At 38.6% G+C, this 21,797-nt stretch overlaps 29 non-coding genes across 29 annotated transcripts; all 29 read left to right on the forward strand.

The window, feature by feature from the left end:
• Positions 1–765: 765 nt before the first annotated feature.
• trnal-caa (transfer RNA leucine (anticodon CAA)) lies at positions 766–876 on the forward strand. Its single transcript has 2 exons — positions 766–803; positions 831–876. It is a non-coding gene; the product is annotated as a tRNA-Leu (tRNA).
• A 789-nt stretch (positions 877–1,665) lies between these two features.
• On the forward strand, positions 1,666–1,776 carry trnal-uaa (transfer RNA leucine (anticodon UAA)). The gene is made up of 2 exons: positions 1,666–1,703; positions 1,731–1,776. It is a non-coding gene; the product is annotated as a tRNA-Leu (tRNA).
• A 345-nt stretch (positions 1,777–2,121) lies between these two features.
• Positions 2,122–2,232, forward strand: trnal-caa (transfer RNA leucine (anticodon CAA)). Its single transcript has 2 exons — positions 2,122–2,159; positions 2,187–2,232. It is a non-coding gene; the product is annotated as a tRNA-Leu (tRNA).
• Positions 2,233–2,563: 331 nt separating this feature from the next.
• On the forward strand, positions 2,564–2,674 carry trnal-caa (transfer RNA leucine (anticodon CAA)). The gene is made up of 2 exons: positions 2,564–2,601; positions 2,629–2,674. It is a non-coding gene; the product is annotated as a tRNA-Leu (tRNA).
• Positions 2,675–3,461: 787 nt separating this feature from the next.
• Positions 3,462–3,572, forward strand: trnal-caa (transfer RNA leucine (anticodon CAA)). The gene is made up of 2 exons: positions 3,462–3,499; positions 3,527–3,572. It is a non-coding gene; the product is annotated as a tRNA-Leu (tRNA).
• A 331-nt stretch (positions 3,573–3,903) lies between these two features.
• On the forward strand, positions 3,904–4,014 carry trnal-caa (transfer RNA leucine (anticodon CAA)). Its single transcript has 2 exons — positions 3,904–3,941; positions 3,969–4,014. It is a non-coding gene; the product is annotated as a tRNA-Leu (tRNA).
• Positions 4,015–4,801: 787 nt separating this feature from the next.
• Positions 4,802–4,912, forward strand: trnal-caa (transfer RNA leucine (anticodon CAA)). The gene is made up of 2 exons: positions 4,802–4,839; positions 4,867–4,912. It is a non-coding gene; the product is annotated as a tRNA-Leu (tRNA).
• Positions 4,913–5,259: 347 nt separating this feature from the next.
• On the forward strand, positions 5,260–5,370 carry trnal-caa (transfer RNA leucine (anticodon CAA)). The gene is made up of 2 exons: positions 5,260–5,297; positions 5,325–5,370. It is a non-coding gene; the product is annotated as a tRNA-Leu (tRNA).
• Positions 5,371–5,693: 323 nt separating this feature from the next.
• On the forward strand, positions 5,694–5,804 carry trnal-caa (transfer RNA leucine (anticodon CAA)). Its single transcript has 2 exons — positions 5,694–5,731; positions 5,759–5,804. It is a non-coding gene; the product is annotated as a tRNA-Leu (tRNA).
• Positions 5,805–6,135: 331 nt separating this feature from the next.
• Positions 6,136–6,246, forward strand: trnal-caa (transfer RNA leucine (anticodon CAA)). The gene is made up of 2 exons: positions 6,136–6,173; positions 6,201–6,246. It is a non-coding gene; the product is annotated as a tRNA-Leu (tRNA).
• A 787-nt stretch (positions 6,247–7,033) lies between these two features.
• trnal-caa (transfer RNA leucine (anticodon CAA)) lies at positions 7,034–7,144 on the forward strand. The gene is made up of 2 exons: positions 7,034–7,071; positions 7,099–7,144. It is a non-coding gene; the product is annotated as a tRNA-Leu (tRNA).
• A 347-nt stretch (positions 7,145–7,491) lies between these two features.
• Positions 7,492–7,602, forward strand: trnal-caa (transfer RNA leucine (anticodon CAA)). The gene is made up of 2 exons: positions 7,492–7,529; positions 7,557–7,602. It is a non-coding gene; the product is annotated as a tRNA-Leu (tRNA).
• Positions 7,603–7,933: 331 nt separating this feature from the next.
• On the forward strand, positions 7,934–8,044 carry trnal-uaa (transfer RNA leucine (anticodon UAA)). Its single transcript has 2 exons — positions 7,934–7,971; positions 7,999–8,044. It is a non-coding gene; the product is annotated as a tRNA-Leu (tRNA).
• A 345-nt stretch (positions 8,045–8,389) lies between these two features.
• Positions 8,390–8,500, forward strand: trnal-caa (transfer RNA leucine (anticodon CAA)). The gene is made up of 2 exons: positions 8,390–8,427; positions 8,455–8,500. It is a non-coding gene; the product is annotated as a tRNA-Leu (tRNA).
• A 323-nt stretch (positions 8,501–8,823) lies between these two features.
• On the forward strand, positions 8,824–8,934 carry trnal-caa (transfer RNA leucine (anticodon CAA)). Its single transcript has 2 exons — positions 8,824–8,861; positions 8,889–8,934. It is a non-coding gene; the product is annotated as a tRNA-Leu (tRNA).
• Positions 8,935–9,265: 331 nt separating this feature from the next.
• trnal-caa (transfer RNA leucine (anticodon CAA)) lies at positions 9,266–9,376 on the forward strand. Its single transcript has 2 exons — positions 9,266–9,303; positions 9,331–9,376. It is a non-coding gene; the product is annotated as a tRNA-Leu (tRNA).
• Positions 9,377–10,163: 787 nt separating this feature from the next.
• On the forward strand, positions 10,164–10,274 carry trnal-caa (transfer RNA leucine (anticodon CAA)). The gene is made up of 2 exons: positions 10,164–10,201; positions 10,229–10,274. It is a non-coding gene; the product is annotated as a tRNA-Leu (tRNA).
• Positions 10,275–10,621: 347 nt separating this feature from the next.
• Positions 10,622–10,732, forward strand: trnal-caa (transfer RNA leucine (anticodon CAA)). Its single transcript has 2 exons — positions 10,622–10,659; positions 10,687–10,732. It is a non-coding gene; the product is annotated as a tRNA-Leu (tRNA).
• Positions 10,733–11,063: 331 nt separating this feature from the next.
• Positions 11,064–11,174, forward strand: trnal-uaa (transfer RNA leucine (anticodon UAA)). Its single transcript has 2 exons — positions 11,064–11,101; positions 11,129–11,174. It is a non-coding gene; the product is annotated as a tRNA-Leu (tRNA).
• Positions 11,175–11,519: 345 nt separating this feature from the next.
• On the forward strand, positions 11,520–11,630 carry trnal-caa (transfer RNA leucine (anticodon CAA)). The gene is made up of 2 exons: positions 11,520–11,557; positions 11,585–11,630. It is a non-coding gene; the product is annotated as a tRNA-Leu (tRNA).
• Positions 11,631–11,953: 323 nt separating this feature from the next.
• Positions 11,954–12,064, forward strand: trnal-caa (transfer RNA leucine (anticodon CAA)). Its single transcript has 2 exons — positions 11,954–11,991; positions 12,019–12,064. It is a non-coding gene; the product is annotated as a tRNA-Leu (tRNA).
• A 331-nt stretch (positions 12,065–12,395) lies between these two features.
• trnal-caa (transfer RNA leucine (anticodon CAA)) lies at positions 12,396–12,506 on the forward strand. Its single transcript has 2 exons — positions 12,396–12,433; positions 12,461–12,506. It is a non-coding gene; the product is annotated as a tRNA-Leu (tRNA).
• Positions 12,507–12,853: 347 nt separating this feature from the next.
• Positions 12,854–12,964, forward strand: trnal-caa (transfer RNA leucine (anticodon CAA)). Its single transcript has 2 exons — positions 12,854–12,891; positions 12,919–12,964. It is a non-coding gene; the product is annotated as a tRNA-Leu (tRNA).
• Positions 12,965–13,295: 331 nt separating this feature from the next.
• On the forward strand, positions 13,296–13,406 carry trnal-uaa (transfer RNA leucine (anticodon UAA)). The gene is made up of 2 exons: positions 13,296–13,333; positions 13,361–13,406. It is a non-coding gene; the product is annotated as a tRNA-Leu (tRNA).
• A 345-nt stretch (positions 13,407–13,751) lies between these two features.
• On the forward strand, positions 13,752–13,862 carry trnal-caa (transfer RNA leucine (anticodon CAA)). Its single transcript has 2 exons — positions 13,752–13,789; positions 13,817–13,862. It is a non-coding gene; the product is annotated as a tRNA-Leu (tRNA).
• A 331-nt stretch (positions 13,863–14,193) lies between these two features.
• trnal-caa (transfer RNA leucine (anticodon CAA)) lies at positions 14,194–14,304 on the forward strand. The gene is made up of 2 exons: positions 14,194–14,231; positions 14,259–14,304. It is a non-coding gene; the product is annotated as a tRNA-Leu (tRNA).
• Positions 14,305–14,358: 54 nt separating this feature from the next.
• On the forward strand, positions 14,359–14,469 carry trnal-caa (transfer RNA leucine (anticodon CAA)). Its single transcript has 2 exons — positions 14,359–14,396; positions 14,424–14,469. It is a non-coding gene; the product is annotated as a tRNA-Leu (tRNA).
• Positions 14,470–14,800: 331 nt separating this feature from the next.
• trnal-caa (transfer RNA leucine (anticodon CAA)) lies at positions 14,801–14,911 on the forward strand. Its single transcript has 2 exons — positions 14,801–14,838; positions 14,866–14,911. It is a non-coding gene; the product is annotated as a tRNA-Leu (tRNA).
• Positions 14,912–15,168: 257 nt separating this feature from the next.
• Positions 15,169–15,279, forward strand: trnal-caa (transfer RNA leucine (anticodon CAA)). Its single transcript has 2 exons — positions 15,169–15,206; positions 15,234–15,279. It is a non-coding gene; the product is annotated as a tRNA-Leu (tRNA).
• Positions 15,280–21,797: the final 6,518 nt, after the last annotated feature.

The raw sequence follows: 21,797 nt of genomic DNA on the forward strand, positions 1-21,797 counted from the left end.
TTGTTAGGTAGGTTTACATTTGAACACTGGTTACATGAAACAAATAAAATATTTTTTTTATATTTTGACTGAATATTCAATGGTGAAGACTATGTGACTAACAGAAGAAGCTTAGTATCCTCTTTGGGAGGTTTGGGGTCAACAGGGGCCAATTTCATGTTTGTAAACCGACTTAGTTGCTTAATTTTCAGGAAGATCTGTTCTTTCATGAAAATTCATTAAATGTGGTGAATGTGAAATCTTGACAATCTTTGTATGACCCAAGTCAGGTATGAAATATGATCTCTCGCTGTGTGAATTTCTATACGGTATAGGAATTACCAATGTCAGGATGGCTGAGGCCTAAGGCGCCAGACTCAAGGACTGACTCCTTCCCTGTCAAAGGGATTTCTGGTCTCCGAATGGAGGCGTGGGTTCAAATCCCACTTCTGACATGTGATATACCTCAAGGTGTCTTTGTGAGGTGGATTTACATTTGAACACTGGTTACATGAAACAAATAAAATATTTTTTTTATATTTTGACTGAATATTCAATGGTGAAGACTATGTGACTAACAGAAGAAGCTTAGTATCTTTTTTGGGAGGTTTGGGGTCAACAGGGGCCAGTTTTATGTTTGTAAACCAACTTAGTCACTTCATTTTCAGGAAGATCTGTTCTTTTATGTAAATTCCTTGAGTATGTTGAATGTGACATTTTTATAATCTATGTATGAGACATGGCGGGTATGAAATGTGAATTTGTTAAGGAAATTATAATAAACACGTCAGGATGGCCGAGTGGTCTAAGGCGCTAGACTCAAGGACTGACTCCTTCCTTGTCAAAGGGATTTCTGGTCTCCGAATGGAGGCGTGGGTTCAAATCCCACTTCTGACATGTGTTTTACCTCCAAGTGTCTTTGTGAGGTGGGTTTACATTTGAACACTGGTTACATGAAACAAATAAAATAAAAAATGTACATTTTGATTGAAAATTCAATGGTGAAGACTATGTGACTAACAGAAGAAGCTTAGTATCCTCTTTGGGAGGTTTGGGGTCAACAGGGGCCAATTTCATGTTTGTAAACCGACTTAGTTGCTTAATTTTCAGGAAGATCTGTTCTTTCATTAAAATTCATTAAATGTGGTGAATGTGAAATCTTGATAATCTTTGTATGACCCAAGTCAGGTATGAAATATGATCTCTCGCTGTGTGAATTTCTATACGGTATAGGATTTAACAATGTCAGGATGGCCGAGCGGTCTAAGGCGCCAGACTCAAGGACTGACTCCTTCCTCGTCAAAGGGATTTCTGGTCTCTGAATGGAGGAGTGGGTTCAAATTCCACTTTTGACATGTGTTTTACCTCCAAGTGTCTTTGTGAGGTGGGTTTACATTTGAACACTGGTTACATGAAACAAATAAAATATTTTTTTTATATTTTGACTGAATATTCAATGGTGAAGACTATGTGACTAACAGAAGAAGCTTAGTATCTATTTTGGGAGGTTTGGGGTCAACAGGGGCCAGTTTTATGTTTCTAAACCAACTTAGTCACTTCATTTTCAGGAAGAACTGTTCTTTTATGTAAATTCCTTGAATATGTTGAATGTGACATTTTTATAATCTATGTATGAGACATGGCGGGTATGAAATGTGAATTTGTTAAGGAAATTATAATAAACACGTCAGGATGGCCGAGTGGTCTAAGGCGCCAGACTTAAGGACTGACTCCTTCCTTGTCAAAGGGATTTCTGGTCTCCGAATGGAGGCGTGGGTTCAAATCCCACTTGTGACATGTGATATACCTCAAGGTGTCTTTGTTAGGTAGGTTTACATTTGAACACTGGTTACATGAAACAAATAAAATATTTTTTTTATATTTTGACTGAATATTCAATGGTGAAGACTATGTGACTAACAGAAGAAGCTTAGTATCCTCTTTGGGAGGTTTGGGGTCAACAGGGGCCAATTTCATGTTTGTAAACCGACTTAGTTGCTTAATTTTCAGGAAGATCTGTTCTTTCATGAAAATTCATTAAATGTGGTGAATGTGAAATCTTGACAATCTTTGTATGACCCAAGTCAGGTATGAAATATGATCTCTCTGTGTAAATTTCTATACGGTATAGGAATTAACAATGTCAGGATGGCCGAGCGGTCTAAGGCGCCAGACTCAAGGACTGACTCCTTCCTTGTCAAAGGGATTTCTGGTCTCCGAATGGAGGCGTGGGTTCAAATCCCACTTCTGACATGGGTTTTACCTCCAAGTGTCTTTGTGAGGTGGGTTTACATTTGAACACTGGTTACATGAAACAAATAAAATAAAAAATGTACATTTTGATTGAAAATTCAATGGTGAAGACTATGTGACTAACAGAAGAAGCTTAGTATCCTCTTTGGGAGGTTTGGGGTCAACAGGGGCCAATTTCATGTTTGTAAACCGACTTAGTTGCTTAATTTACAGGAAGATCTGTTCTTTCATTAAAATTCCTTGAATGTGTTGAATGTGACATTTTTATAATCTATGTATGAGACATGGCGGGTATGAAATGTAAATTTGTTAAGGAAATTATAATAAACAAGTCAGGATGGCCGAGTGGTCTAAGGCGCTAGACTCAAGGACTGTCTCCTTCCTTGTCAAAGGGATTCCTGGTCTCCGAATGGAGGCGTGGGTTCAAATCCCACTTCTGCCATGTGATATACCTCAAGGTGTCTTTGTGAGGTGGGATTACATTTGAAAACTGGTTACATGAAACAAATAAAACATTTTTTTTATATTTTGACTGAATATTCAATGGTGAAGACTATGTGACTAACAGAAGAAGCTTAGTATCCTCTTTGGGAGGTTTGGGGTCAACAGGGGCCAATTTCATGTTTGTAAACCGACTTAGTTGCTTAATTTTCAGGAAGATCTGTTCTTTCATTAAAATTCATTAAATGTGGTGAATGTGAAATCTTGATAATCTTTGTATGACCCAAGTCAGGTATGAAATATGATCTCTCGCTGTGTGAATTTCTATACGGTATAGGAATTACCAATGTCAGGATGGCTGAGGCCTAAGGCGCCAGACTCAAGGACTGACTCCTTCCTTGTCAAAGGGATTTCTGGTCTCCGAATGGAGGCGTGGGTTCAAATCCCACTTCTGACATGTGATATACCTCAAGGTGTCTTTGTGAGGTGGGTTTTCATTTGAACACTGGTTACATGAAACAAATAAAATATTTTTTTTATATTTTGACTGAATATTCAATGGTGAAGACTATGTGACTAACAGAAGAAGCTTAGTATCTTTTTTGGGAGGTTTGGGGTCAACAGGGGCCAGTTTTATGTTTGAAAACCAACTTAGTCAATTCATTTTCAGGAAGATCTGTTCTTTTATGTAAATTCCTTGAATATGTTGAATGTGACATTTTTATAATCTATGTATGAGACATGGCGGGTATGAAATGTGAATTTGTTAAGGAAATTATAATAAACATGTCAGGATGGCCGAGCGGTCTAAGGCGCCAGACTCAAGGACTGACTCCTTCCTCGTCAAAGGGATTTCTGGTCTCCAAATGGAGGCGTGGGTTCAAATCCCACTTCTGACATGGGTTTTACCTCCAAGTGTCTTTGTGAGGTGGGTTTACATTTGAACACTGGTTACATGAAACAAATAAAATAAAAAATGTACATTTTGATTGAAAATTCAATGGTGAAGACTATGTGACTAACAGAAGAAGCTTAGTATCCTCTTTGGGAGGTTTGGGGTCAACAGGGGCCAATTTCATGTTTGTAAACCGACTTAGTTGCTTAATTTACAGGAAGATCTGTTCTTTCATTAAAATTCCTTGAATGTGTTGAATGTGACATTTTTATAATCTATGTATGAGACATGGCGGGTATGAAATGTAAATTTGTTAAGGAAATTATAATAAACAAGTCAGGATGGCCGAGTGGTCTAAGGCGCTAGACTCAAGGACTGTCTCCTTCCTTGTCAAAGGGATTTCTGGTCTCCGAATGGAGGCGTGGGTTCAAATCCCACTTCTGCCATGTGATATACCTCAAGGTGTCTTTGTGAGGTGGGATTACATTTGAAAACTGGTTACATGAAACAAATAAAACATTTTTTTTATATTTTGACTGAATATTCAATGGTGAAGACTATGTGACTAACAGAAGAAGCTTAGTATCCTCTTTGGGAGGTTTGGGGTCAACAGGGGCCAATTTCATGTTTGTAAACCGACTTAGTTGCTTAATTTTCAGGAAGATCTGTTCTTTCATTAAAATTCATTAAATGTGGTGAATGTGAAATCTTGATAATCTTTGTATGACCCAAGTCAGGTATGAAATATGATCTCTCGCTGTGTGAATTTCTATACGGTATAGGAATTACCAATGTCAGGATGGCTGAGGCCTAAGGCGCCAGACTCAAGGACTGACTCCTTCCTTGTCAAAGGGATTTCTGGTCTCCGAATGGAGGCGTGGGTTCAAATCCCACTTCTGACATGTGATATACCTCAAGGTGTCTTTGTGAGGTGGGTTTTCATTTGAACACTGGTTACATGAAACAAATAAAATATTTTTTTTATATTTTGACTGAATATTCAATGGTGAAGACTATGTGACTAACAGAAGAAGCTTAGTATCTTTTTTGGGAGGTTTGGGGTCAACAGGGGCCAGTTTTATGTTTGAAAACCAACTTAGTCAATTCATTTTCAGGAAGATCTGTTCTTTTATGTAAATTCCTTGAATATGTTGAATGTGACATTTTTATAATCTATGTATGAGACATGGCGGGTATGAAATGTGAATTTGTTAAGGAAATTATGATAAACATGTCAGGATGGCCGAGCGGTCTAAGGCGCCAGACTCAAGGACTGACTCCTTCCTCGTCAAAGGGATTTCTGGTCTCCAAATGGAGGCGTGGGTTCAAATCCCACTTCTGACATGTGCTTTACCTCCAAGTGTCTTTGTGAGGTGGGTTTACATTTGAACACTGGTTACATGAAACAAATAAAATAAAAAATGTACATTTTGATTGAAAATTCAATGGTGAAGACTATGTGACTAACAGAAGAAGCTTAGTATCTTTTTTGGGAGGTTTGGGGTCAACAGGGGCCAATTTCATGTTTGTAAACCGACTTAGTTGCTTAATTTTCAGGAAGATCTGTTCTTTCATGAAAATTCATTAAATGTGGTGAATGTGAAATCTTGACAATCTTTGTATGACCCAAGTCAGGTATGAAATATGATCTCTCGCTGTGTGAATTTCTATACGGTATAGGAATTAACAATGTCAGGATGGCCGAGCGGTCTAAGGCGCCAGACTCAAGGACTGACTCCTTCCTTGTCAAAGGGATTTCTGGTCTCCGAATGGAGGCGTGGGTTCAAATCCCACTTCTGACATGTGATATACCTCAAGGTGTCTTTGTGAGGTGGGTTTACATTTGAACACTGGTTACATGAAACAAATAAAATATTTTTTTTATATTTTGACTGAATATTCAATGGTGAAGACTATGTGACTAACAGAAGAAGCTTAGTATCTTTTTTGGGAGGTTTGGGGTCAACAGGGGCCAGTTTTATGTTTGTAAACCAACTTCATTTTCAGGAAGATCTGTTCTTTTATGTAAATTCCTTGAATGTGTTGAATGTGACATTTTTATAATCTATGTATGAGACATGGCGGGTATGAGATGTGAAATTGTTAAGGAAATTATAATAAACATGTCAGGATGGCCGAGTGGTCTAAGGCGCAAGACTCAAGGACTGACTCCTTCCTCATTCTAGGGATTTCTGGTCTCCGAATGGAGGCGTGGGTTCAAATCCCACTTCTGACATGTGATATACCTCAAGGTGTCTTTGTTAGGTAGGTTTACATTGGAACACTGGTTACATGTAACAAATAAAATATTTTTTTTATATTTTGACTGAATATTCAATGGTGAAGACTATGTGACTAACAGAAGAAGCTTAGTATCTTTTTTGGGAGGTTTGGGGTCAACAGGGGCCAGTTTTATGTTTGTAAACCAACTTAGTCACTTCATTTTCAGGAAGATCTGTTCTTTTATGTAAATTCCTTGAGTATATTGAATGTGACATTTTTATAATCTATGTATGAGACATGGCGGGTATGAAATGTGAATTTGTTAAGGAAATTATAATAAACACGTCAGGATGGCCGAGTGGTCTAAGGCGCCAGACTCAAGGACTGACTCCTTCCTTGTCAAAGGGATTTCTGTTCTCCGAATGGAGGCGTGGGTTCAAATCCCACTTCTGACATGTGATACACCTGAAGGTGTCTTTGTGAGGTAGGTTTACATTTGAACACTGGTTACATGAAACAAATGAAATATTTTTTTTATATTTTGACTGAATATTCAATGGTGAAGACTATGTGACTAACAGAAGAAGCTTAGTATCCTCTTTGGGAGGTTTGGGGTGAACAGGGGCCAATTTCATGTTTGTAAACCGACTTAGTTGCTTAATTTTCAGGAAGATCTGTTCTTTCATGAAAATTCATTAAATGTGGTGAATGTGAAATCTTGACAATCTTTGTATGACCCAAGTCAGGTATGAAATAGGATCTTTCGCTGTGTGAATTTCTATACGGTATAGGAATTACCAATGTCAGGATGGCTGAGGCCTAAGGCGCCAGACTCAAGGACTGACTCCTTCCCTGTCAAAGGGATTTCTGGTCTCCGAATGGAGGCGTGGGTTCAAATCCCACTTCTGACATGTGATATACCTCAAGGTGTCTTTGTGAGGTGGATTTACATTTGAACACTGGTTACATGAAACAAATAAAATATTTTTTTTATATTTTGACTGAATATTCAATGGTGAAGACTATGTGACTAACAGAAGAAGCTTAGTATCTTTTTTGGGAGGTTTGGGGTCAACAGGGGCCAGTTTTATGTTTGTAAACCAACTTAGTCACTTCATTTTCAGGAAGATCTGTTCTTTTATGTAAATTCCTTGAGTATGTTGAATGTGACATTTTTATAATCTATGTATGAGACATGGCGGGTATGAAATGTGAATTTGTTAAGGAAATTATAATAAACACGTCAGGATGGCCGAGTGGTCTAAGGCGCTAGACTCAAGGACTGACTCCTTCCTTGTCAAAGGGATTTCTGGTCTCCGAATGGAGGCGTGGGTTCAAATCCCACTTCTGACATGTGTTTTACCTCCAAGTGTCTTTGTGAGGTGGGTTTACATTTGAACACTGGTTACATGAAACAAATAAAATAAAAAATGTACATTTTGATTGAAAATTCAATGGTGAAGACTATGTGACTAACAGAAGAAGCTTAGTATCCTCTTTGGGAGGTTTGGGGTCAACAGGGGCCAATTTCATGTTTGTAAACCGACTTAGTTGCTTAATTTTCAGGAAGATCTGTTCTTTCATTAAAATTCATTAAATGTGGTGAATGTGAAATCTTGATAATCTTTGTATGACCCAAGTCAGGTATGAAATATGATCTCTCGCTGTGTGAATTTCTATACGGTATAGGATTTAACAATGTCAGGATGGCCGAGCGGTCTAAGGCGCCAGACTCAAGGACTGACTCCTTCCTCGTCAAAGGGATTTCTGGTCTCTGAATGGAGGCGTGGGTTCAAATTCCACTTTTGACATGTGTTTTACCTCCAAGTGTCTTTGTGAGGTGGGTTTACATTTGAACACTGGTTACATGAAACAAATAAAATATTTTTTTTATATTTTGACTGAATATTCAATGGTGAAGACTATGTGACTAACAGAAGAAGCTTAGTATCTATTTTGGGAGGTTTGGGGTCAACAGGGGCCAGTTTTATGTTTCTAAACCAACTTAGTCACTTCATTTTCAGGAAGATCTGTTCTTTTATGTAAATTCCTTGAATATGTTGAATGTGACATTTTTATAATCTATGTATGAGACATGGCGGGTATGAAATGTGAATTTGTTAAGGAAATTATAATAAACACGTCAGGATGGCCGAGTGGTCTAAGGCGCCAGACTTAAGGACTGACTCCTTCCTTGTCAAAGGGATTTCTGGTCTCCGAATGGAGGCGTGGGTTCAAATCCCACTTCTGACATGTGATATACCTCAAGGTGTCTTTGTTAGGTAGGTTTACATTTGAACACTGGTTACATGAAACAAATAAAATATTTTTTTTATATTTTGACTGAATATTCAATGGTGAAGACTATGTGACTAACAGAAGAAGCTTAGTATCCTCTTTGGGAGGTTTGGGGTCAACAGGGGCCAATTTCATGTTTGTAAACCGACTTAGTTGCTTAATTTTCAGGAAGATCTGTTCTTTCATGAAAATTCATTAAATGTGGTGAATGTGAAATCTTGACAATCTTTGTATGACCCAAGTCAGGTATGAAATATGATCTCTCTGTGTAAATTTCTATACGGTATAGGAATTAACAATGTCAGGATGGCCGAGCGGTCTAAGGCGCCAGACTCAAGGACTGACTCCTTCCTTGTCAAAGGGATTTCTGGTCTCCGAATGGAGGCGTGGGTTCAAATCCCACTTCTGACATGTGATATACCTCAAGGTGTCTTTGTGAGGTGGGTTTACATTTGAACACTGGTTACATGAAACAAATAAAATATTTTTTTTATATTTTGACTGAATATTCAATGGTGAAGACTATGTGACTAACAGAAGAAGCTTAGTATCTTTTTTGGGAGGTTTGGGGTCAACAGGGGCCAGTTTTATGTTTGTAAACCAACTTCATTTTCAGGAAGATCTGTTCTTTTATGTAAATTCCTTGAATGTGTTGAATGTGACATTTTTATAATCTATGTATGAGACATGGCGGGTATGAGATGTGAAATTGTTAAGGAAATTATAATAAACATGTCAGGATGGCCGAGTGGTCTAAGGCGCAAGACTCAAGGACTGACTCCTTCCTCATTCTAGGGATTTCTGGTCTCCGAATGGAGGCGTGGGTTCAAATCCCACTTCTGACATGTGATATACCTCAAGGTGTCTTTGTTAGGTAGGTTTACATTGGAACACTGGTTACATGTAACAAATAAAATATTTTTTTTATATTTTGACTGAATATTCAATGGTGAAGACTATGTGACTAACAGAAGAAGCTTAGTATCTTTTTTGGGAGGTTTGGGGTCAACAGGGGCCAGTTTTATGTTTGTAAACCAACTTAGTCACTTCATTTTCAGGAAGATCTGTTCTTTTATGTAAATTCCTTGAGTATATTGAATGTGACATTTTTATAATCTATGTATGAGACATGGCGGGTATGAAATGTGAATTTGTTAAGGAAATTATAATAAACACGTCAGGATGGCCGAGTGGTCTAAGGCGCCAGACTCAAGGACTGACTCCTTCCTTGTCAAAGGGATTTCTGTTCTCCGAATGGAGGCGTGGGTTCAAATCCCACTTCTGACATGTGATACACCTGAAGGTGTCTTTGTGAGGTAGGTTTACATTTGAACACTGGTTACATGAAACAAATGAAATATTTTTTTTATATTTTGACTGAATATTCAATGGTGAAGACTATGTGACTAACAGAAGAAGCTTAGTATCCTCTTTGGGAGGTTTGGGGTGAACAGGGGCCAATTTCATGTTTGTAAACCGACTTAGTTGCTTAATTTTCAGGAAGATCTGTTCTTTCATGAAAATTCATTAAATGTGGTGAATGTGAAATCTTGACAATCTTTGTATGACCCAAGTCAGGTATGAAATAGGATCTCTCGCTGTGTGAATTTCTATACGGTATAGGAATTACCAATGTCAGGATGGCTGAGGCCTAAGGCGCCAGACTCAAGGACTGACTCCTTCCCTGTCAAAGGGATTTCTGGTCTCCGAATGGAGGCGTGGGTTCAAATCCCACTTCTGACATGTGATATACCTCAAGGTGTCTTTGTGAGGTGGATTTACATTTGAACACTGGTTACATGAAACAAATAAAATATTTTTTTTATATTTTGACTGAATATTCAATGGTGAAGACTATGTGACTAACAGAAGAAGCTTAGTATCTTTTTTGGGAGGTTTGGGGTCAACAGGGGCCAGTTTTATGTTTGTAAACCAACTTAGTCACTTCATTTTCAGGAAGATCTGTTCTTTTATGTAAATTCCTTGAGTATGTTGAATGTGACATTTTTATAATCTATGTATGAGACATGGCGGGTATGAAATGTGAATTTGTTAAGGAAATTATAATAAACACGTCAGGATGGCCGAGTGGTCTAAGGCGCTAGACTCAAGGACTGACTCCTTCCTTGTCAAAGGGATTTCTGGTCTCCGAATGGAGGCGTGGGTTCAAATCCCACTTCTGACATGTGTTTTACCTCCAAGTGTCTTTGTGAGGTGGGTTTACATTTGAACACTGGTTACATGAAACAAATAAAATAAAAAATGTACATTTTGATTGAAAATTCAATGGTGAAGACTATGTGACTAACAGAAGAAGCTTAGTATCCTCTTTGGGAGGTTTGGGGTCAACAGGGGCCAATTTCATGTTTGTAAACCGACTTAGTTGCTTAATTTTCAGGAAGATCTGTTCTTTCATTAAAATTCATTAAATGTGGTGAATGTGAAATCTTGATAATCTTTGTATGACCCAAGTCAGGTATGAAATATGATCTCTCGCTGTGTGAATTTCTATACGGTATAGGATTTAACAATGTCAGGATGGCCGAGCGGTCTAAGGCGCCAGACTCAAGGACTGACTCCTTCCTCGTCAAAGGGATTTCTGGTCTCTGAATGGAGGCGTGGGTTCAAATTCCACTTTTGACATGTGTTTTACCTCCAAGTGTCTTTGTGAGGTGGGTTTACATTTGAACACTGGTTACATGAAACAAATAAAATATTTTTTTTATATTTTGACTGAATATTCAATGGTGAAGACTATGTGACTAACAGAAGAAGCTTAGTATCTATTTTGGGAGGTTTGGGGTCAACAGGGGCCAGTTTTATGTTTCTAAACCAACTTAGTCACTTCATTTTCAGGAAGATCTGTTCTTTTATGTAAATTCCTTGAATATGTTGAATGTGACATTTTTATAATCTATGTATGAGACATGGCGGGTATGAAATGTGAATTTGTTAAGGAAATTATAATAAACACGTCAGGATGGCCGAGTGGTCTAAGGCGCCAGACTTAAGGACTGACTCCTTCCTTGTCAAAGGGATTTCTGGTCTCCGAATGGAGGCGTGGGTTCAAATCCCACTTCTGACATGTGATATACCTCAAGGTGTCTTTGTTAGGTAGGTTTACATTTGAACACTGGTTACATGAAACAAATAAAATATTTTTTTTATATTTTGACTGAATATTCAATGGTGAAGACTATGTGACTAACAGAAGAAGCTTAGTATCCTCTTTGGGAGGTTTGGGGTCAACAGGGGCCAATTTCATGTTTGTAAACCGACTTAGTTGCTTAATTTTCAGGAAGATCTGTTCTTTCATGAAAATTCATTAAATGTGGTGAATGTGAAATCTTGACAATCTTTGTATGACCCAAGTCAGGTATGAAATATGATCTCTCTGTGTAAATTTCTATACGGTATAGGAATTAACAATGTCAGGATGGCCGAGCGGTCTAAGGCGCCAGACTCAAGGACTGACTCCTTCCTTGTCAAAGGGATTTCTGGTCTCCGAATGGAGGCGTGGGTTCAAATCCCACTTCTGACATGTGATATACCTCAAGGTGTCTTTGTGAGGTGGGTTTACATTTGAACACTGGTTACATGAAACAAATAAAATATTTTTTTTATATTTTGACTGAATATTCAATGGTGAAGACTATGTGACTAACAGAAGAAGCTTAGTATCTTTTTTGGGAGGTTTGGGGTCAACAGGGGCCAGTTTTATGTTTGTAAACCAACTTCATTTTCAGGAAGATCTGTTCTTTTATGTAAATTCCTTGAATGTGTTGAATGTGACATTTTTATAATCTATGTATGAGACATGGCGGGTATGAGATGTGAAATTGTTAAGGAAATTATAATAAACATGTCAGGATGGCCGAGTGGTCTAAGGCGCAAGACTCAAGGACTGACTCCTTCCTCATTCTAGGGATTTCTGGTCTCCGAATGGAGGCGTGGGTTCAAATCCCACTTCTGACATGTGATATACCTCAAGGTGTCTTTGTTAGGTAGGTTTACATTGGAACACTGGTTACATGTAACAAATAAAATATTTTTTTTATATTTTGACTGAATATTCAATGGTGAAGACTATGTGACTAACAGAAGAAGCTTAGTATCTTTTTTGGGAGGTTTGGGGTCAACAGGGGCCAGTTTTATGTTTGTAAACCAACTTAGTCACTTCATTTTCAGGAAGATCTGTTCTTTTATGTAAATTCCTTGAGTATGTTGAATGTGACATTTTTATAATCTATGTATGAGACATGGCGGGTATGAAATGTGAATTTGTTAAGGAAATTATAATAAACACGTCAGGATGGCCGAGTGGTCTAAGGCGCTAGACTCAAGGACTGACTCCTTCCTTGTCAAAGGGATTTCTGGTCTCCGAATGGAGGCGTGGGTTCAAATCCCACTTCTGACATGTGTTTTACCTCCAAGTGTCTTTGTGAGGTGGGTTTACATTTGAACACTGGTTACATGAAACAAATAAAATAAAAAATGTACATTTTGATTGAAAATTCAATGGTGAAGACTATGTGACTAACAGAAGAAGCTTAGTATCCTCTTTGGGAGGTTTGGGGTCAACAGGGGCCAATTTCATGTTTGTAAACCGACTTAGTTGCTTAATTTTCAGGAAGATCTGTTCTTTCATTAAAATTCATTAAATGTGGTGAATGTGAAATCTTGATAATCTTTGTATGACCCAAGTCAGGTATGAAATATGATCTCTCGCTGTGTGAATTTCTATACGGTATAGGATTTAACAATGTCAGGATGGCCGAGCGGTCTAAGGCGCCAGACTCAAGGACTGACTCCTTCCTCGTCAAAGGGATTTCTGGTCTCTGAATGGAGGCGTGGGTTCAAATTCCACTTTTGACATGTGTTTTACCTCCAAGTGTCTTTGTGAGGTGGGTTTACATTTGAACACTGGTTACATGAAACAAATAAAATATTTTTTTTATATTTTGACTGAATATTCAATGGTGAAGACTATGTGACTAACAGAAGAAGCTTAGTATCTATTTTGGGAGGTTTGGGGTCAACAGGGGCCAGTTTTATGTTTCTAAACCAACTTAGTCACTTCATTTTCAGGAAGATCTGTTCTTTTATGTAAATTCCTTGAATATGTTGAATGTGACATTTTTATAATCTATGTATGAGACATGGCGGGTATGAAATGTGAATTTGTTAAGGAAATTATAATAAACACGTCAGGATGGCCGAGTGGTCTAAGGCGCCAGACTTAAGGACTGACTCCTTCCTTGTCAAAGGGATTTCTGGTCTCCGAATGGAGGCGTGGGTTCAAATCCCACTTCTGACATGTGATATACCTCAAGGTGTCTTTGTTAGGTAGGTTTACATTTGAACACTGGTTACATGAAACAAATAAAATATTTTTTTTATATTTTGACTGAATATTCAATGGTGAAGACTATGTGACTAACAGAAGAAGCTTAGTATCCTCTTTGGGAGGTTTGGGGTCAACAGGGGCCAATTTCATGTTTGTAAACCGACTTAGTTGCTTAATTTTCAGGAAGATCTGTTCTTTCATGAAAATTCATTAAATGTGGTGAATGTGAAATCTTGACAATCTTTGTATGACCCAAGTCAGGTATGAAATATGATCTCTCTGTGTAAATTTCTATACGGTATAGGAATTAACAATGTCAGGATGGCCGAGCGGTCTAAGGCGCCAGACTCAAGGACAGACTCCTTCCTTGTCAAAGGGATTTCTGGTCTCCGAATGGAGGCGTGGGTTCAAATCCCACTTCTGACATGTGATATACCTCAAGGTGTCTTTGTGAGGTGGGTTTACATTTGAACACTGGTTACATGAAACAAATAAAATATTTTTTTTATATTTTGACTGAATATTCAATGGTGAAGACTATGTGACTAACAGAAGAAGCTTAGTATCTTTTTTGGGAGGTTTGGGGTCAACAGGGGCCAGTTTTATGTTTCTAAACCAACTTAGTCACTTCATTTTCAGGAAGATCTGTTCTTTTATGTAAATTCCTTGAATATGTTGAATGTGACATTTTTATAATCTATGTATGAGACATGGCGGGTATGAAATGTGAATTTGTTAAGGAAATTATAATTAACACGTCAGGATGGCCGAGTGGTCTAAGGCGCCATACTCAAGGACTGACTCCTTCCTTGTCAAAGGGATTTCTGGTCTCCAAATGGAGGCGTGGGTTCAAATCCCACTTCTGACATGTGATATACCTCAAGGTGGAATTAACAATGGAATTAACAATGGAATTAACAATGTCAGGATGGCCGAGCGGTCTAAGGTGCCAGACTCAAGGACTGACTCCTTCCTTGTCAAAGGGATTTCTGGTCTCCGAATGGAGGCGTGGGTTCAAATCCCACTTCTGACATGTGATATACCTCAAGGTGTCTTTGTTAGGTTGGTTTACATTTGAACACTGGTTACATGAAACAAATAAAATATTTTTTTTATATTTTGACTGAATATTCAATGGTGAAGACTATGTGACTAACAGAAGAAGCTTAGTATCTTTTTTGGGAGGTTTGGGGTCAACAGGGGCCAGTTTTATGTTTGTAAACCAACTTAGTCACTTCATTTTCAGGAAGATCTGTTCTTTTATGTAAATTCCTTGAGTATGTTGAATGTGACATTTTTATAATCTATGTATGAGACATGGCGGGTATGAAATGTGAATTTGTTAAGGAAATTATAATAAACACGTCAGGATGGCCGAGTGGTCTAAGGCGCCAGACTCAAGGACTGACTCCTTCCTTGTCAAAGGGATTTCTGGTCTCCGAATGGAGGCGTGGGTTCAAATCCCACTTCTGACATGTGATATACCTCAAGGTGTCTTTGTGAGGTGGGTTTACATTTGAACACTGGTTACATGAAACAAATAAAATATTTTTTTTATATTTTGACTGAATATTCAATGGTGAAGACTATGTGACTAACAGAAGAAGCTTAGTATCCTCTTTGGGAGGTTTGGGGTCAACAGGGGCCAATTTCATGTTTGTAAACCGACTTAGTTGCTTAATTTTCAGGAAGATCTGTTCTTTGAAATTGTTAAGGAAATTTTAATAAACACGTCAGGATGGCCGAGTGGTCTAAGGCGCCAGACTCAAGGACTGATTCCTTCCTCGTCAAAGGGATTTCTGGTCTCCGAATGGAGGCGTGGGTTCAAATCCCACTTCTGACATGTGATTTTCCTCCAGGTGTCTTTGTGAGGTGGGTTTACATTTGAACACTGGTTACATGAAACAAATAAAATAAAAAATGTACATTTTGATTGAAAATTCAATGGTGAAGACTATGTGACTAACAGAAGAAGCTTAGTATCCTCTTTGGGAGGTTTGGGGTCAACAGGGGCCAATTTCATGTTTGTAAACCGACTTAGTTGCTTAATTTTCAGGAAGATCTGTTCTTTCATGAAAATTCATTAAATGTGGTGAATGTGAAATCTTGACAATCTTTGTATGACCCAAGTCAGGTATGAAATATGATCTCTCGCTGTGTGAATTTCTATACGGTATAGGAATTACCAATGTCAGGATGGCTGAGGCCTAAGGCGCCAGACTCAAGGACTGACTCCTTCCTTGTCAAAGGGATTTCTGGTCTCCGAATGGAGGCGTGGGTTCAAATCCCACTTCTGACATGTGTTTAACACATTTAGTTTTGACAGACTGAGTTAAATCATACAACAACTACCACAGTGTCACAGGGGAACTCAATGATTGTCAGACTGTGTCATTGTCAACAGAAAGTTGATACACTCCTGATCAAAATCTTAAGACCAGTTAAAAAATTGCATGAATTTGCATTTTGCACTGTTGAATCTTAGGAAGGTTCTAATTTGAGTTTCAAAATACAAAAAGAAGAAATGGGAACAAGAGCCCAAAAGTTGTGAGCAGGCAATTTATTGAAAACAACAATTTAACTGAAGTAGGCTGTTAATCACCTGATCAAAAGTTTAAGACCACAGCTAAAAAAAAAAAAATAAACTCCTAAAACAGAAATTAAAGTGTCAAAAACTGACTCAGTAATGAGTAGCTCCACCATTATTGTTGATCACTTCAAAAATACGTTTTGGCATGCTTGATGCAATTGTTTCCAAAAGACTAGTGCGAATGTTGCGCCAAGTGGTGAAGATGGCTTCACGAAGGGCATCCACTGTCTGGAACTGAAGCCTCCATTCGGAGACCAGAAATCCCTTTGTCTCTTGCCATCCATCCCCATATGTTCTCAATTGGATTAAGATCAGGGGAACACGCAGGATGGTCCAAAAGAGTGATGTTATTCTCCTGGAAAAAGGTCTTGGTCAGACGGGCATTGTGAATTGCAGAATTGTCCTGCTGAAAAACCCAGTCGTTACCACACAGACGAGGGCCCTCAGTCATGAGGGATGCCCGCTGCAACATCTCCACATAGCCAGCTGCTGTTTGACGCCCCTGCACAACCTGGAGCTCCATTGTTCCATTGAAGGAAAAAGCACCCCAGATCATGATGGCGCCCCCTCCACTGTGCCGCGTAGAAAACATCTCAGGTGGCATCTCCTTGTCATGCCAGTAACGTTGGAAGCCATCAGGACCATCAAGGTTAAATTTTTTCTCGTCAGAGAATAAAACTTTCTTCCACCTTTGAATGTCCCATGTTTGGTGCTCCCTTGCAAAGTCTAAACGGGCAATTTTGTGGCGTTGAAGGAGACGTGGCCTTTGAAGACGTTTCTTGTTTTTGAAGCCCTTCCTTCGCAGATGCCGTCTGATGGTTATTGGGCTGCAGTCAGCACCAGTAATGGCCTTAATTTGGGACGAGGATCGTCCCGTGTCTTGACGGACAGCCATTCGGATCCTCCGGCTCAGCGCCGGTGAGATTTTTTGGGGTCTACCACTTGATTATTTTGTTCCATAACCCTGAGGATCTTTTAAGAAATGCAAAATGACTGTCTTACTGCGTCCAACCTCAGCAGCGATGGCACGTTGTGAGAGGCCTTGTTTATGCAGTTCAACAATCCTACCACGTTCAAAGACGGTGAGCTTTTTTGCCTTTGCCATCAAGAGATCTTCACAGTGTGATTATTTGACAGGAAATGATATGGAATCCAAATGTTTGCACAGATTTTGGCTTTTAAAGGCTGTGGTCTTAAACTTTTGATCAGCTGATGAACAGCCTATTTGAGTTAAATTGTTGTTTTCAATAAATTGCCTGCTCACAACTTATGGTCTCTTGTTCCCATTTCTTCTTTTTGCACTTTGAAGCTCTACTTAGAACCTTCCTAAGATCCAACAGTGCAAAATGCAAATTCATGCAATTTTTTAACTGGTCTTAAGATTTTGATCAGGAGTGTATGTTCTAATGTTCGTGAAGACATTTTTAAATCAGATCCATGCCTTGATTTTGATGAGCATATGATCTCCCATGCAAATGTATTTAATGTGGCAAAGAGGAAGTACAGTTCATATGTATTAACAATACTCTGTAAGTGCAGAGTGGTCTAGAGGACAGAGAGGACAGGTGCTCAGGACATAAGCTAAGAACTGAGTCAGCTGCATATGTGGCCTCTGTCAGTTATCAGTTTACAGTCTGTGTCACTTTTAGAGGCAACATGAAGCAGCTAAGTTGGTAAATCAAGTTACAAACGGAATTTTCTGATCTTCCAGGCAGGTGTTGTAAACAGCTAAGATATACTGTCCAAGTGTTAATTGTGTCGTAACAACTCTTGACAATATAGAAACAAAAAAACAGGATATTTTCACGCTGTAAACATTTTTAGTTAGTCTGTCCATTTCTAACTGGATACTATTCAAAAACACAGAAATCTACCTTAAGCTACATAATGGGCATGGTGGGCCAACCCTGAAGCGGATCCTAATGCAGCTAAACCATCCATCTGGTACTCCAAAGATAATTGTTACAGCAAACAGAATCACTGAAAAGTGCATTTATTGATCAAGATGTGTGAGGTGTGGGGTAATATTAAGTGGGATAATGAGATTAAGTTAATCACTTCATCTGGATTTTATTTAGTCAATGTTTTACATCGAATTTACGGTTTATCAAATACAAATATAGAGAAATGTTCAGTTTTCTTTCAGAATGTATTTCATGTCAGAGCTGAAAAGCTTTCAAAACAGAATTTAGACCCCAAAAATATAGTAAAGCTGAGAAAACCAGACTAATAACAACTAAAACAATGCTAATAGCACATTAAAGCAACTGACACATGATGTCTACAATCAGGCCCAATCGACAAATTGCTCTGCAGAAAGTACAGAAGCTGTGAGGTATGGAGGGACAAACACATCGTGGGGGATAGAGAAAGACTAAATACAGCTGAGCAAACCTTGGATAAAGACAAGAGAGCTTAACCAGGGGGGAAGCAGGTGTGTGAGGACAGGATGAGATGAGATTTTCCTCATTTTGGTGACGTCCACTCAGCTCTAAATGTCAAATGATGTCACCACCAAGATCTTATTTTATCACTCAACACTCCCACAGGTTTGTGTGTACTGAGGTCCTGCTGGGGACAAAATACTGTCTTTTCTGCACAGCTATAACTTTAACCCCCACAGCGACAGTACTGATGTTGTGTTACACAATAAAGTACATTTACTCTTCACAAATTAAAACAAGCCGATTTCTTTCCTGAACCCTGGAAAATATCCAGAAAATTGTGCCTGGACATTTTCCAGAGTTTGCCTTTAACGTCTGAAGACGGCAGCAGGAGATTGTCAAGGTCTGTCATTCAGGCAAGGGGTTGACTCTGAGTGGAGCATGCAGGAGGCAGGACATGACATATGAACTCTGCTGCTGAAAATGAAGTGCTTTGGTTTACAGCACATCAACACCAGCATCAGCCCTTGTCACCAAAAGCTATTGAATTGTGTTGTCATTAACATGCATGCTGTGAATTTTCCTGCTGTATTTTCAGATTTGCTCTTTCAGACGCTATCAAGACAATTTATTAGGGGCTGGACAGAAAAGTTCTGGAAGGTGTCCGTGGCCACTGACGCAAACATTTGCATTCTCACATACAGCCGCTCCTGGAACATTTCAGGAAAATATCTAATGTCATTGCATGTCTTAAAGGAGCTATACAATGAGTTCTGACAAATCCTGAATTGGTGGACGAACTGTAACATCTAAATTTTGAAGATGCCCTGCAGTTTTTCAAGTATTCAAGTCTAATGGTACATCATAGGCTGCAAACACACTGTAATCCATTTCTTCACACCTTTAACACCTCTTTAAAGGATTAAAAGACATGTTGGAGTGTCCTTTGCCTGGCTCCATCTCAAGTAATAGCTCGGTTTGCATCAAGATCAAGTGCAAAGAGGAGAGACATGCCAGACTTTAGATCTCACCCTTTGCCTGTAATATGAAACAGTTTTTAGTGACACCAGTGCTTCTTTCCCTACTCTTAGCACATTTACACTAATTTGACTGGTGTCAGGTCTCTGGAAAACATAACAAATTTTATGTTGAAGAAATCAACAACAGGCACTTACAGAATAACTGGGAAGTTAACAGGAGCAGTGAGAGCAAATATGAACAGAGAAAAGAAAAAGCTGAGAGACAAACAAAATCCGGGGAAGACTTCGAACAGTGTCCATGGAGATTGTAGTGCAGAAAAATCCACAATAAGCAACAATAAAGTCTTTAAGCAAAAATTTAGACCATCTTTGATAAACATTTTCTATAATGTGTACTTTGATTTTTCAGTTTGGTCCATGTCCATTCCACTAACATGGAGGAGACGGTGCTTATGACCTGCAGCAAGCGACTGGGGGGATCCAGATGATTTGGCTTCACTTTGGGGAGCTGTCGTCAATCTCTATATACAGTCTATGATTGAGACACAAAATGTCTACAATCATGCATCTACTAGCATAGTAGTCTATGTGAGGTTGTGTCAAGCTCTGAGCTTAATGCTAACATCAGAGTGTTAATATACTCACAAATATCACAGCAAACAGTATCTGAATTGTGCGTGTTAGCATGCTGACATTTGTCTTTAAAACAGAGAACAGCTGAGGCCCATTGGAATGTCATTAGTTTTGCAGGCATCTGGTCATAAAACAGAGTATTGGACAAATTAAAATGTTTAGCAGCTGATGGCTCTAGATGTAAAATTAATGGATCACCATAAATCATTTGCGACAGACTGGTCTCAAAAGTAAGACAACATCATTCGTCGTGTCAGCAAATCCCCTCAAATAAAGATGCCTATGTTACATTGACGTGACAAAGCCCTCTAGTGGCCATAAAAAGTAAATTTTCCGTAAACATGTCGTAGGAGAAACTTTAAGCCAATCCATTAACCATTTTTGTGCTTGGACCAAACTTAACATATGCAGTGCCTAGAGATCAAACTAAATATTTTAATAAGGATTTGTAAAAGATATGGAGACCACAGACAAATAATGTCATCCTGCAGTCAGGGGAAACATTAGCATAGCTGTGGAGGGCAGAGTGATTTGGAGGACATCTGTACAAAATGTAGTACAAAGGTCACAGTACCAAACATCACAGCAATTGATCAAACAGTTATTTAAATAGTTCAGTCATAACAAAACTATATTATTTTTCTTATTTTCTCCGGTCTTCTGTTTGACTCTGACTAAAGCCTATTCGTTAGCCCAGGCGTTAGCAGCTGTTGCAAAAAGGGCCATAACGTGCAGACGTCTGCCTTCTACTTTGAATATGGATGTGAAAATGAAGCATCAGGCACCAGTGAGGCATAACCAAGCTTTTACAGCTGTGATCAAACATGTAGCAGCCGATCGGGAAATGATGAGAATTTTAATTTCTCAGGATCTGCAAAGAAAAGTATCCACATCTTATCAGAGCTGGAAAAAACATGTGCAATATGTTCGGAATATAGATTTTTTTTCCCTCAAGGAATTAAGTTATCAAAGTTATGATGATGATAAAATGCAAGCAATAGAAGTAAAGTCATCCAAGAACAGTTACTTTACAAACTTGTTTTAATGTCTATTCTTAATGCATCAATTATACTTGACTATACTTGAGGATTCGTTATTCTTTTGTCAGGTTTGTCCAGATAAACGAAGACATTCATGATCTGACCTTTTCATCAAATATATTACAATGCAGACATCATGAAATTACAAATTGTTACAAATGGTCATTAGTGGAGGACCAGAGTGACAATGCAAAGGAGAAAAGATAAAGAAAAATCTGGTCTTTTGATCTTCTCCCTATGCGTTTGATCCTCTTAAATAAGAACAGGCTGAATAAGGTATTTATGTTTCCTCTAACTTGGCCTCTGCTGCCTGACTGTGCTACGCTACATGATTATACACAAAACATTAGTGGGGTAAGAGAAGGTAAGATTGAAGAAAGATTGAAATAGGCGAGAGAGGGGGGAAAAAAACTGCAGAAAATGAATAGTGCAAGTCAGAATTGAAGAGAACAGAGGAGAATAGGCTGCAATAGAAAACATGAAATATGAATAGGCCCTTGATGATATTCCCACTCTATCTGCCTGTCAGTGGGGCTTCATTGATATTCAGGGTAGGCGCTCCCTTTTCTCGCAGCACATATCAGAAGGCAGTATTATGATCAATAAATATGTCATGGGAATCAAAGCTTTTTCTTTGATAGTATTGGTCATTTGCCCGGAAACAGTTTGGAATGCGAGGCCGCTTTGAAGGCAGACTGCAATGAGTCACTGGTTACATTTACAAGAGAGCAGAA

This window comes from Pleuronectes platessa, chromosome 6 (genome assembly GCF_947347685.1).
Source record: "Pleuronectes platessa chromosome 6, fPlePla1.1, whole genome shotgun sequence".
Taxonomy (NCBI): domain Eukaryota; kingdom Metazoa; phylum Chordata; class Actinopteri; order Pleuronectiformes; family Pleuronectidae; genus Pleuronectes; species Pleuronectes platessa.